Here is a 13,953-nt window from a genome sequence, read left to right as displayed (position 1 = left end):
CTCCAAAACGGGCATGCCTCCCAACACCGGTATAAGCAGCAATACCAAAAGCCAATGGGACAGTTACGAACAGAACAAAAGCTCCGAATGGCCACATCCTCAATGGCCGCTGCACTAGTCATAGCAAATTGACCAGCTTTGGCTTTTTGACTTTTGATCAAACAAAACAGGCAATATGAAGACGACACCTTGGACTCTGAGAAATTGGCATTTTTGACTACCTTCTGATATCTAACATTATCCATCAAATTTATTACATCATCAGTTTTAAAAAAAAAAAAAAATACCCGACTAAAATGGCCTTAATGACACTTTAAATATCAACCACAGTCATGAAGTAGATAGCAGTCTACCAGATTCCCTTTTTCAAAGATTTCCAACATTTTGACAGCAGTACCTTGAGAAAATCTTATCTCCTTTTATTATTCACAGAGTTGCTCAGTGATGAAGACTTGCTGTGATATCTTTCAGTTACTGTGGGAGTCTGCTCCTCACTAGGACAGTCAAGGTCATTCTCAACACATGCCTTTGGTCCACTGCACCGGATGATTGTCAGTTGAGTCCAACATTGTCGATTTGGCCTTTTGATTCACACAAACACGCATTTAAACACGCACACATACATGCACACGCACACAGAGTGAGCGTGAGAGATTATTGGCTCCTGGCTTTGACAGACTGAATCCTGGCTTCCCGAACACGGACCTGTTTATGTGTGAGCCAGCTCGAAACGATATGATTGGTCAGGGTCAGAATGACAGCACGGGGAGTGTACACACACACACACACACACACACGCACACACACACTGGATGGCAGTCTGGGTTGAATACAGATGGAAAGTCGTCCTTCTTTTTTCTCCAGACTAATTACTTTCCTTATAGCTCCATATAGTGACAACAGCTTACAATACGTTTCTAATAACAGCATACATTAACAGGATAGAGCTGCTTGATTCTCCTTTTTACATCCATAATAAGGAACCTTTTAACGTCTGATGACTGTAGTGTATTCTATAACCTGATCTTATTATTAGAGTTGTCTTTTATGGTAACATTTTTTGCATTATGAAAACTGAAAATAAAATCAACACTTCCTGCCAGAAGTGGATCAGACGCATTGATAAAAAAAAGCTCTGGACTAAATTATAATCATGCTTGCATTTCCTTCCTATAATGTTTGGATTCTCATGCGCCACAATTACCAAACATTTTAAGAAAGATCTACATTAATTTATCCAACATTTTTTAAATGAATACTGCAATTAATTTAATATTTCAACATATATTACATAATGCTCCTGCATGGCTAGTCTTTGTCAAATGACAGCTTCTATGTGTTGGACTAGAGCACAGTCCTGTTAATTAATAATCAGTATTATTCATATCAAGTATTTTTTTTTCATGCTGCTACAGTGGCATATTATTTTATAATATAACCGCAGTGAACTATTTGCCCTAGACCTTTTTTTGCTATATAATATCTTTTGATTAAAAAAAGTCTGCAACAATCAGTTTAATACATAATAATGACAGGATGACATTACTTAAATAAAATAATTGAACCGTGTCACTATAAATGAGAATGCCATTGTATTTTCAAGGAAGTGGACAGCCTCAGTAGCCTCTGCTTTAAATATTACACTATATTTGTCCATATTTTCTTTAGCAATAGACTGTTAAAACAATTAGCAAAAGTGTCACTTGGACACCTTTATAAGCGGTGGCCCACAGTATAATTTTCATGACATAATTAAATATGGAATGTTGGTAATTCATATAAAACATTTATTTTCATGTTCATTGTATTATATTACACATTTTAAAGTGTAGCTCATGTGAGATTTAGGCTAGCTTACAGCTTGAGTTGTTAAAATAAGTTTAATTTTCTAAAAAAAATATTGCAATAAAATATTGAATATTTATTTCATATTGTTCATGAAAGAATGAACAAACATGCTAATGAAGTGCAGCGTCACTCAGTGTTGTTCTGGATATTATAAACTTGTTGATACTATTACGCTGTGTTTGCAGAACCACATCATCTTCAGTCTAGAAAACTGTTTCCATCAAATCTCCATCTGTGTCTCTGCAGAGCTCTTAAAGAGGCTGCAAAACCTGCAGATGGAACATTTTGATGAACCAGGTTTGGCAGAGTGAGGAGACATTCATATTAAAAATACCTCTTTTATCCCAGTGATGTAATGAACCTTAGTACATTTACTCAAGTACTGTGTAGACATTTGAGTACTTTACTTGAGTATTTCCATTTTCTGCTACTTTATACTTCTGCTCCACTACACCTTGAACACACACTACATTTATCTAACAGCTTAAGTTACCTTACAGATATATAGTTTGTATTAATAATCTGAATCAACTAATACATTATTATATATTATCGTAGATTAAGCTGCCCAGCAGTTACGTATTTAAAATTTCCCGGACCATAACCAGCTGCAATATTAATGTGATGTATAGGCCTGCATCAATAATTATAATCCAATAATATAACATGTTCTGACATGGGCCATTCATTTTTATTCATAACAATAAATATTTGATACTTTAAGTATATTTTGATTCTAATATTTTTGTACTTTTACTCAAGTAAGATTTTGAGTGCAGGACTTTTACTTGTAACAGAGTATTTCTATACTGTGGTATTATTACTTTTACTTAACTATAGGTTCTGAGTACTCCTTCCACAACTGTCTTATCCTAACTTGTCCTAAATCACAATAACAAAATCAAACTTACTGCATAATATTAAGACAAATAAATGTTTTATAAACACAAGCATGATGCTAAAATCTTGGGAATTAATAGTTATTTTTAAAAAATTCAGTCACTGAATCATTCTGACATAATATTCATATTTCAAACACTGGTTTGTTGTTTTGTTAATTTGAATGTTGGTTGCTGTCTGACAATGCCATTGCATCGCAGTGTTTTTTTAAGTAAATCTCACGAATATGCATATGGAACACTATACACTATATGCATATTTATATTTGACCGTCTAGCCAGGCCATCACAAATCTATGATTCCTCTTGGCTGCTCTCATCAAACCCATCCATGCAGATCTCCAATTAATCAATTTTGTCAGGAGAAAAGGTCAAGTTTGCATATTTGCTATTCAAGGAGCCATACTTACCATTTCATTTCAAACAGTAGTGCCGAGGGAAGCCTGCTGCTCTGGAACAAATCAGACCCATCACTTGAGAGCGCTGCTCTTTCTGATGACTGCGGGGATCGGACTGAGCAACTGTGGCTGATTGTTCAAGTCACTCTGTCAAACAATGTGACTGTCCCTCCTCACTCAGGACTTTGCATGTCCTCTTTTGTACTTATTGATCATTTAATGGCACTAGTGCACTGAGCTGTGATAAAATATGAACATTTATAATGCATTGATCCTCAGGAAATTCAGGCTAAAGCCACAACGTACCTCATAAATGATAAACAGTGGCCCAGAATGTAGGATGGTAGAAGACTGTTGTGTGTTATCACTGGTCTAATTGAAGTGGTAACAGCTTCATCACTACAGCCGCAGGGTGTGGAGAAATGAAGAGTACAGACTGTGGTTATCTATTATGCTGCTAATTATAGGAATACGCCTTGGGCTTAGCAACTGTCCCTGGCGCTACGCTATCTGTAATCTATTCCAAAACTTGAGAGTGCTTTACAAGGTTAGAAATGAGATGCAATAGACGGCACAGTGGATGGAGCTGATGCAGTATTATCTGACGGCATTATCTTCAAACAAAAACAACAAAATTAGCTTTGAAATGAAAGAAAAGTTTGATTGGGACTATTATCTGCGTGTGTGTGTGTGCGCAGCTGTGTGAGGGTGATTATGGTGTGACAGCTGCTGACAGAGAGTCCGACTTGAGGCAAGTGAAGAGGTCTTAAATAAGGCAGTAGCTTTCTGAGTAGCTACTCTCTTCTCTGCACACTTTCCCCCTCTCTGAAAGGCTGCAATTACCATGTCAGCTGCCATAATGCTAACATGAAGAAGATAGCTCCAGCTAATTATTCACTCTCTTGTTCAGTCAGTAAGAAAGGGGAGGACTGGGAAACATAAAAACTGAGAAATGGACAAAGGCATGGTAATGATTCAATCTGATGACAGATTAAATATGCAATGTTGATCATTGATGTGAATGTTCTGCCAGCTTTATGAAAATAGGCCTACTTTTGCCCTCTAAGAAAGAGAGACACTAACTAGAGTCAAGACTTGAATACTGACACGCAGCTTGACTTCATGGCTGCATCACCTCACCACTATAATGTAGAAATTATTTAAAAGTTTTGATATTTGAATTATGATGACGTTTAGACTGTGTAAGACCAATGGTAGTGCAGAAATGGCCTTGCAACCATCACATGGCTAGCCTAAACTTGGGCTAAATTTGTTTTAGCTTAGCTCCCTCTCCTAACTTATAAATCAAATAACTCGTACTTTAATATAGTGTAAGAACAATGCCTAAACTACATCCAAAACTTTTCTTCAAAGACGTGCAAGAAAACATAAAGTAATAAAAGTAGATTGAGATTTTAATGCATTAACAGTTTGGATTTATTAATGCTTTGCATAGGTTCAATTGGCACAGACAACTCAAAGACAACTGGTGCAGCAAGCCAAAAGGATCTGCATGGTTTATTTTAATTTATTTTTTGTGGTGATGGTGTTGGTTGAACTTGGTTGACTGACGTTACAGGAGTAGCAATGTCATCAAGAATGTTTGATTTATTTTTACATTTTGAAGGAAACTAACTTTATACATTATACTATATATCATCAGAGGTGTTAAAAAAAAATAAAAAACAATAAATGTGTGTTCATCTCATCTAATCTGATGTTACCACAAAGCTTCATACAGGATATTTCAACATTACACTTGCTGAACAGACCTTTGAATCTGCCCACTCCACCGCCACGGGTGGGTCTAACGCCATTGTCAAGCTGTTGTGAAGCTGTGTGCTGGAAGAAGGCAGCAACCTCCGGTTCTGAAAAGTGAAGCCAATGCAGAAGTGAATAACATTCTTTCTAACAGCCAGCAGGGGGCGACTCCTCTGGTTGCAGAAAGAAGTCTGATTGTATCGAAGTCTATGAGAAAATGAGCCTACTTCTCTCTTGATTTATTACCTCAGTAAACATTGTTAACATGAGTTTATGGTCTCAATCGCTAGTTTCAAGTCTTCTTCAATACAGCATGATGTTCATTTAGTAAATTATGGTCCCATTTAGAGTCAAATAGACCATAAAGCAGGGTGTGATTTAAGGCTACCTTGTGACTGACAGGTCGCTACCATGCCGTTGTCCGGTTTGGGTGATGTCTGTGTTTTCATCCTAAACTTTAACCCTTTCACAGTGTGTTTACAGTTCATCAAAGTTAATGGTAACATTTTGGTCGCCTAAAAATGTGTTATTCAGTGTTCGGTTGTACTTAGCTCCACCCTCTTGAGTCAGTTCTGGTTGCAGAAGACCAAGATGGCGAAGGCCAAAAACCAAGATGCCTACGGCCAAAGTGCCAAACTCGAGGCTTCAAAACTGTAGTCCGCAAACCAATGGGTGACGTCACGGTGACTAGGTACACTTGTTATATACAGTCTATGGTCAGAAACAAGGAGGAGTAATAACAACAATGGCAACCACTGTAGACAAGATAGACGCTCCTATCGAGGCTGTTCTAAATCATCACAGGCTGTTCACACAATGACTTAAATGGTTTTCCATTCATATAACTGTAAACTGACCAAAAAGAGCTAATAGCCACAGTGTCTTTATCTATCAAAAACACTCAATAACACAATTAAGTGTGCCTGCACAGTATGAATTCTGTAGAAATGAACCAGGAGTTATCTTTTCTCAGATCCCTTAATGAAGATGTTTTTAAGGGCTGGCTCAAAGTGTTTGAAGTGTAAATACTCTATTTATAATCTTAATAAAGTAGCTGTGCAGAATTGGTCTCTCACTTTTTTTCAAAGACTTTTCTGGATGTTACCTCTGAACTTGTTCCTTTATTGTCTCCTGTATTTGCATTTTTGCAGTACACTCTGTTTACTTCTCTGCTCATCAAAAGGTAATAGTCCTCTCACTGTATATAAATTTGTTTTTTTCTTGTTTTCCGTTGTGAAGCGAACCGATTATATCAAGTTGAGATACTTTCCTTTGAGGAAAAAACTTCCCAAAGATTTAATAACACCAGGAGTAAAGTCTTCTTATCAAAATCACTCAAACCTAAAGGTCATTCAGAAATTCTGCCACTGCTCACAATTAAGCGCCCCCCCTGGTGAGAGGTGTATTTAAGTGGCTTAAAAGATTTTATGTGGTCTGATGTCTGTCTTCCTTCTCAGTGAAGTTACTTACAAGTACTTTTCACACATGACGCATTAGTCTAATAAGACAGCTCTTCGAGTCTCACTGTTTCTATCTGTCCTCTGAAATAACCCTATCCTCATATAACCATTTCAAACAAAGTTAGTGAAGTCTTATAGATGAATAACAGGGTCCATGCATGCTTCTTTCTGTAAGAGAGCACAGTAAAACACACATGAATAGTAGCAAAAACAGTCAGCACTTTAAGTGTTTTAGATGCATGCTCAGGTATGTTATTGTCATTTCACTTCACACGTTAGTTTACAGTGATTACCCCACTGTGTATGATTATGTGATGACTATATCTTTTCTATATCTAGCAGAGGCAGGCAGCAACACAGACACATTGCCATTACATTATTTATCCGGCTGTTGCACTTAACTACACACATGCATGTTGGCACTATACATGCTTGGCCACACTCTCACACCACACAGTCACGTGCACACACACGAACATGCACCTGTCGATGACTGACAGAACATTTTTGCCTTGTCATTGTTTATCTCCCCGACGCCATTGATTTAACTGAGTTGGACGGGTCCCTCTAATCCCTCGGGTTATTGGAATTTTGCTAAAAAAAAAAAAAAAAAAGGCTTATGGGAATGGACAGGCATCTTAAAAGGGACAAGAAATTCTCCCAGAATCCATCAAATCACTGTGAAACAGTGCTGATGTAGAGGTATTGATGCCATCCCCTTGTCCGGATGATTTTATCTAACACGCAAAGACAAAATGATAAAGAATCACCAATATTTATTGTCACACTTTACAGCAGCTTCTACCAAAGAATTAAATGACTTGCAGTGTGTCTTTTCTAAGTCAGGATGTCACAAGAGTGCTCTGGATAGATAATACAATGATCGAGAATGCACATTATTTGGATTACTCCACCAAAGCTCAATTTATTTCTTTTCATTTGAGTTAAATTGATACATGTCAGAATCAGCAATTACACATCCATTTATCTTTCATTGTTTTGAGTCTTTTAAACCCTTAAATTGTTAATATTTCTGTGTTAGGACAATTACAGTATAATATTAGTCATTGTTTTTACACAGAAATGTTGTTTGTATGGTATTTGTATGATTGTTAAATGGCATTGGTTTGCCTGGTAGGAGGGGCTTCCTGTATAAAAAGCAGAGATAGAAGCTCCTGAGAGGGTTGAAGGTTGGTTGAGTTCAGGTGCAGACCTGCTGGAAGCAGTATGTGCTACAGTAGCTTCCCAAGAATCATGGGGCCTAGTGCAGGTTTTCTTATGTTGACCAATGAATTGCTGTATGCTCTTTTGACAACTGCTTTGAGCTGCTTTGTTTGTCTGTTGTAAACTACAAATAAAACATACGCCGGGTGAAAATGACTGTTTGTTCTCCCTTCACCACTCCACCAATCCTTTACACCCACACTTATTAGAAATCCATAATAGAGTCAGCCTTATTACCACATATAGTTAACAATTCAGCATTAAGCAACTTCATGACAACTAGAAATTTTATGCACATTTTTTTCATTTTTCTTCACTTTTTGCTGACACATCATGAAGAAAAGATTAGCATCCTGAAGGCAGCCACAACTTGGAGGTGAACTTGTCAGTCAGTGTCAAAGAGAATGTGGCCACTTTGTTATTTTACGCCTTATAGTTTTGTTATTCTTTTTTTGAGTATTACTTTATTGACCATTAGATTTACATAAAATGGAAAATTGTCTTTGGTACCGGCATATAAGACAACACACACCATACTAAAAAAATACACAACATACACACACAACAATTCATCATTCTTTTCTCTGATGAAAGTTAAGGGCAATGCTACCTAGAGGAGACGCATCTTCAATGACTTGCAAATGCATCAGTTCTATCAGTACTTAGTGTTGTTTTTAGCACAAATTCAATCAACTTACAATTTATAACAGCAGAAAAATGTGTCTTTATAGCTGAAATAGTTGTTTTAGAGCAGGAAAAATGAAAACAACCACAGTGCTGTATCCAGTAACACAGAGGTCATGAGAACCAGGCTCTAAAAAGGCTTGTCAGACAGAGTGATGCTCTCTCACCCCATTTAGCCCCTGTGATGGATGGATCATTTTATACACCATTAATCCATCCATTTGTCAATTACTAATGGAAATTTTGGGGGTTGAGGGTGGTGTGGTGGCAGGTTTCAGGAACTGTCAAGTCACTGAATGCCACGTTGCATCACTGCTGACTGTAATTACAGAACCTGTCTGGAAAGTGGAAACACTCAAAACACACACAAAAAAAAAAGGTGCAACGGGGTGATAATGATGTTGCTCTTCATGATTATCATCAACACCATCATTTCCAGTGGGAATTCATTTTGCATTTGTACTGTGAACATGATTGGTTGAGTATCATACATTGTTTGGTTGTATAATAAGCATTCACGGCAAGACAAGTGGAATGCTGATGGCACTCCGCTGAGAAAATTATACTCTGTTTCGACTAGAGAACATTGCATTTAGACACAATGGAGAACAGAGATGGATTTGTTCCCAGACACCTTTCAGAACTCCTTTAATGAGAGAGAATGTGCAGGAATTATAGGAGATTATGCAAATAAGTGTGCAATGGTATACTCAAGGGTTTGTTATGTTGTTCCATCCCTTTAAACCAAAGTCTGAAGAGTAGACGAGCACATTAGAAGAGTCTTTATTTCTTGCAATCCGCTGAATAACATTCAACTAAATATATTTACAAAAGAATTATACAAGGTGTCAATCAATTATATACAAAACATAACCCATTGTTCTTTTTTATTGGTTCTATGGTATACAAAAAGTATTACTGTAAGGGTAAAATAATAAATCTAGTGACAACAAATAGTCTTAAAATGTCTTCTCCAGGAGATGGAGAAGAGAAACAAAGCCTCTTGAAAAGCTGAAGGGACATTATGGAGGTTGAAAAAAAAAAAACAGGTTTATGAGAAGCTATCTGCTGTCAGTCCGTGGAAATTACCCCGGCCTGTGAAGGCATCCCGTTTCCTTCCCTCATCTCTGAACGATGGGCGGATGTCTCTTTAACAGCTGGGGTTACCGACACACTGGCTCGCAGGCCTGATGAGCTGCTCTCTCTATTTGCTCTGCTCATTCTCCTGAGCACCGTGGCCATCCAGATTAGAGCCTATGGCCCATTAGGCAGCCAGGGAGGTGGGCAACCACAGAGGTGTAGCACGAGTGTGTACTGTATGAGAGTGTGCATGTCGGTGTGCAGTAAGATAGACACCACAAGTCATTCTAGAGGGAAAAAATTGGTCTGTAGGAGAGTTTGTGCTCTTGTATCTCTATTCTGTATGGGGCCGAAATGCTCTAACAAAGACAAAAACCTGAGGAAAATAGACTTCACTTTACAGTTTAACATACATAAGGATAAGTAAGATAAGTAGTAAGGGTTAATCAAGATTTCATGTTTGGTGAACACACTAACTTGAGAAGAATACAGGATAGAAATGTCATTTGGGTCACAAGAATTGAGCAAGTCACTTGTGAATTGGTGTCACCTAGACTGTGACATTACAAAGATTTTCTTTGAATGAAATTGGAGTTTCTGTAAGTAGGGCTCTTTTCTTTTCATCACATTTCATACTGACCATCCTAGTCTTCCTATCCCTCTTCCATTCGAAATGAACCCACTCAAAAAATATTTCAAAGGTTAGTAAAGGTGTGAAACTGTTCAGTGTGTTCAATGTGTCCTCAAATTGACATGTCCTCAAAGTATATCAAAATTATAATATACAGTTTGAGCTGTGTGCATAATGAAAACCCAATTTCTGTCACGTTCTGTGTACAATGCTACTTCAGAGAAAAATATTTTAAAACATCCCACTGGGAATGGATTACTGGAAAACAGGCCAGATGCTGGCAGGTTTTACAGACTTGCCTAAAGCTATAGATGAAATTAGCTTAGAAAGCTTCCAGCTTCATGCTACACTGAAGGCATTTTGTCTTTTTTTCACAAACTTTAGACAAATACACATTGTTGCAAATTTATACAAGCCAAGTCAGCAATCACTCTTTCTCATGCCACCCCTTTTGAATGTTATCAGCCAATTGAACGAGCATTAGTGGTTATCTGCTTCAGGCGGACCAAACTGCAAGTACCATGTTGTGAAATTAAATCTTAACACTGTGAATTGAAACAAAACCGCTTTAGGTTTAGGCCACAAAACTACTTGGTTATGTTTAGGAAAGGATCGTGGTTTGGGTTAAAATAAGTACGCAAGTTACGTAACAAAAGTACAGTAAAATAAGTCAAAGTTGACTTTTGGTTTCACACGGAACACAAACAGCGGCCTCCCGGGTGAGAGTACTGTGTTTATTTGACTCACACATCGACTCCGACTGCCACCCAATGCAGGCTTCGTTTCTTTTTATATCACGTCAACGGACTTCCTCCTTTGCTCCCGTCATAATTACTACGGCCACTAGAGGTCTTATTGTATTTGTATCAGCGATAATGGCCTTCTGAACCTATAGTAGGTGTAGCAGGCCCCTTTTATCCATATATATGAGGCTGATAACCATAACACCCATTCAATCGACTAATAACATTCAAAGTGGGTGCTCACACTCACATTGGTGCACAGGGCAGTAGTCTTAACCTTCACAGTCCCTTCTGGGATATGTATTATGCAAGCTCCTGTGTTAAAGTTCCCAAAAAATGTCTATAATCAATATTTCTATAATAACAATGTATCAAATGACAATGTGAAAACAATTCAACAATGTGTAAAGGGTCACTTGTAGTGAAGAACCTACAGATAATTTACCCCCAAAATCAGAGGTTGGTAGCGAGTTTGAGCTTATTGTTTGGCTGCCTGATCCAAAACTTTACTGTTTTGGTTCACTCTCACTCATCCTCACTTTCATAGCGTTGTTGTCCTCCGCAGCAGGCAGCTGCATAAAGCAGCTCATTAAAAAAAACAACTCCAAAAACCCACTGTACACTAACAGGTCAGCACCAAACAGCAGACCGACACAGTTAGCGATTCGCTGGTGAACACAGCCAGATTTTCTCCTCAGGAGTTGGTAGAGCCCAAAACAGAGCTAAAGAGAGATTGAACATTGGACTTACATTCACAGAGTGGCCATAAACGTGGATGATAATGTTGCTCTGTAACTCTGTAACTGGATGTGTCAATAAGCATCTGTTTGCTAACAAGCTGCCAGATCAACTTAAGTGATATGTCAATGTCGTGGTCAAGTTTCTGCCCATGGGACACTGCTATGCTTCATTTTTACCCTAATGGCAATGGAGCTATTGTTTGTCTTGTTTGCCTAAATGCCCTCGTGGCAATAAAAATTAAACTCTTGGCTTAACAGTATGCGTGGAAGAAGTCCCTGATGGAGTCGGCGCACAGCAATACATCCACCCATGCGTGTACATGTGTAGGTTAATGCTCTCAAATGTGCTCCACCCTCAGGGGCCTGAGTTTCTAGACCAGACAGCTCCATACCAACGTGTCATGTAAATCAAAAGCTGAGCTTGATTTTGAAAAGCAAATCGGAAGACGAGGCAGACTGTAAATTGCTGCCGGCAATTTCGAAGCACTGTAATCATGGTTTGTTTTTTCAGCAATTGTTTTTTTCCACTGTCACCACTTTGCGTTATGCTATTTGAAAATATTCAATGTCATCTTCGCCTTGGGCAACAGAATGAAGCTTCACATAGATAACCGAATGTTCCCTCAGGGCCATTGCAATAATCAAGAATAGGGAAATGGGTTTACTGCTGCAGTGCAAATCCTTTGAATCTCAAAAGTTTATGGAGGATGAGGTGCAATGTATCTCCTACCATGGGAACGAATATGCTAACACTTCATTAAATCACTGCTGAGGGAATGTCTATAAAATGTACAAAATTCACACATCTAATCAGCAACACATCAATGTTGTATTGTGTATTTTCTATAATTGGTACACTAGAGCAATGTGTAATACACACAGAGATTCAGATGTCGATTTTTGTTTTGCTAAACCATAACAACACAGTTTAACAGCCCTATAAGTCCTTAGACAGCACTTCTTCACAACAGTTTAATTACTGTATCTTTACTTGGCTTGAACTGGAGAGTTGGGCTGAATTGGGCTTCTGATGCTGAATACCAATGCTGTTATTCAGCTGACATATTCATTATTTTTAATTTTGTCAATTTTTCTTTCAGACTAAAATGTGTTTATGGATTCCCACAGAATTGTATTAATGTCAGTTCCCCCTTAGAAATCACTTAATAAGCTAAAACTCTTGATTAAACCCTTACCAATTCAATTATTATAGGTGTGTGAGCAGCTCTGTTCAATGTGATGCAGGTTTCATTGCATATCTTACAGAAAGACACCCCAGACGCTGTTGAGATGCTTTCTTGCTTCACTGCAATCACATCATTTTATTATAGCTTTCTCCATTGGACTTATAGAGTTAGAGTTATATAGTGGACAGCACTGAATTGTTGTGTGGTTCTTTGTAGTAGTAACAAATAGGACTTGTTTGAAATTAACGTTCAAATTACTTATTAAATTCAAATTTAATAAAATTGATATGGCCTGATATTTATAGATATATATGTATGAACATGCTTATGCCCTGAATGTAGCCCTACTAGCGCCTATAATGTAAGCTTCTACATCAAACATACTTTTTAATTTACATCTTCTATATATATACACTGCAACCCCAGGGAGCAAGTCTGAACTTGCTGCATCCAGCTGTGCTTTGGTAAAAAAAGGAAATTATTGAGAGATCAGGGAATGTTGGAAAGATAGGCCGTATCTTGAAAGTCAGTGTCTTCGGGTCTAAGTGGAGAAATTGATATTTCTGCTTCTTTATGACAATTAAGTTTGTTTAAACCATACTAAGAATTTGACAGAGACACCACAATTATAAGTAATATGCCACTTAACGTGAAGTCATGTCATCTACATTGTTGTACTCATCTAGGAATAACTATGCTAACATGCTGATGTTGACAGCTGAAGTTAATGTGACGGTTATCAGATTTGCAGGCACTTGAACATTAAACCAAATTATTGAGTAAATTCAAATTTTGACCTGATGATGGGCCTTGATGGAAAGTCAGCGGATCACCAAAGTTATTGTAATTCATCCTGTGGGGAACATGAATGTCTGTACCAAATGTCATGGCAATAGTTGTGCAGTTATACGGAATAAAGTTACCCTTTTGTGAACGTCAATTGACGAGGTAAGTAGCCTACAGTAGGCAAGCAAGAGGATGAAAATCTTGGCTGTTAAGTCTGGTTGGAATATTTTTGCAGTATAGAGTTATTTTAGTCACATTAGTAACGTATACAGCTTGTTAAGGAGCTACTTCTTTGATCTGCCGAGTTGCCTAAATCCATGATATGTAATTATTAGCCCGCTAACTATTCTGCTAACGCTTGCTACCTAAAACATCACAACGTGTATTTTTCGGGGATGAAAATCTGGAAGGTCGCCTTCAGCTGAATGCTTTGAAATGCTCTCTGCCATCTTGCTCTCTTAGTCTCTTTATAAACACGCAGCAGTTCTAAAGGGAGGTACTCAGATGCATTA

The sequence above is a fragment of the Sebastes umbrosus genome, chromosome 13 (assembly GCF_015220745.1).
Source record: "Sebastes umbrosus isolate fSebUmb1 chromosome 13, fSebUmb1.pri, whole genome shotgun sequence".
Lineage (NCBI taxonomy): Eukaryota > Metazoa > Chordata > Actinopteri > Perciformes > Sebastidae > Sebastes > Sebastes umbrosus.
The sequence above is the reverse complement of the archived record's forward strand: the minus strand, read 5'-3'. Positions refer to the sequence as shown.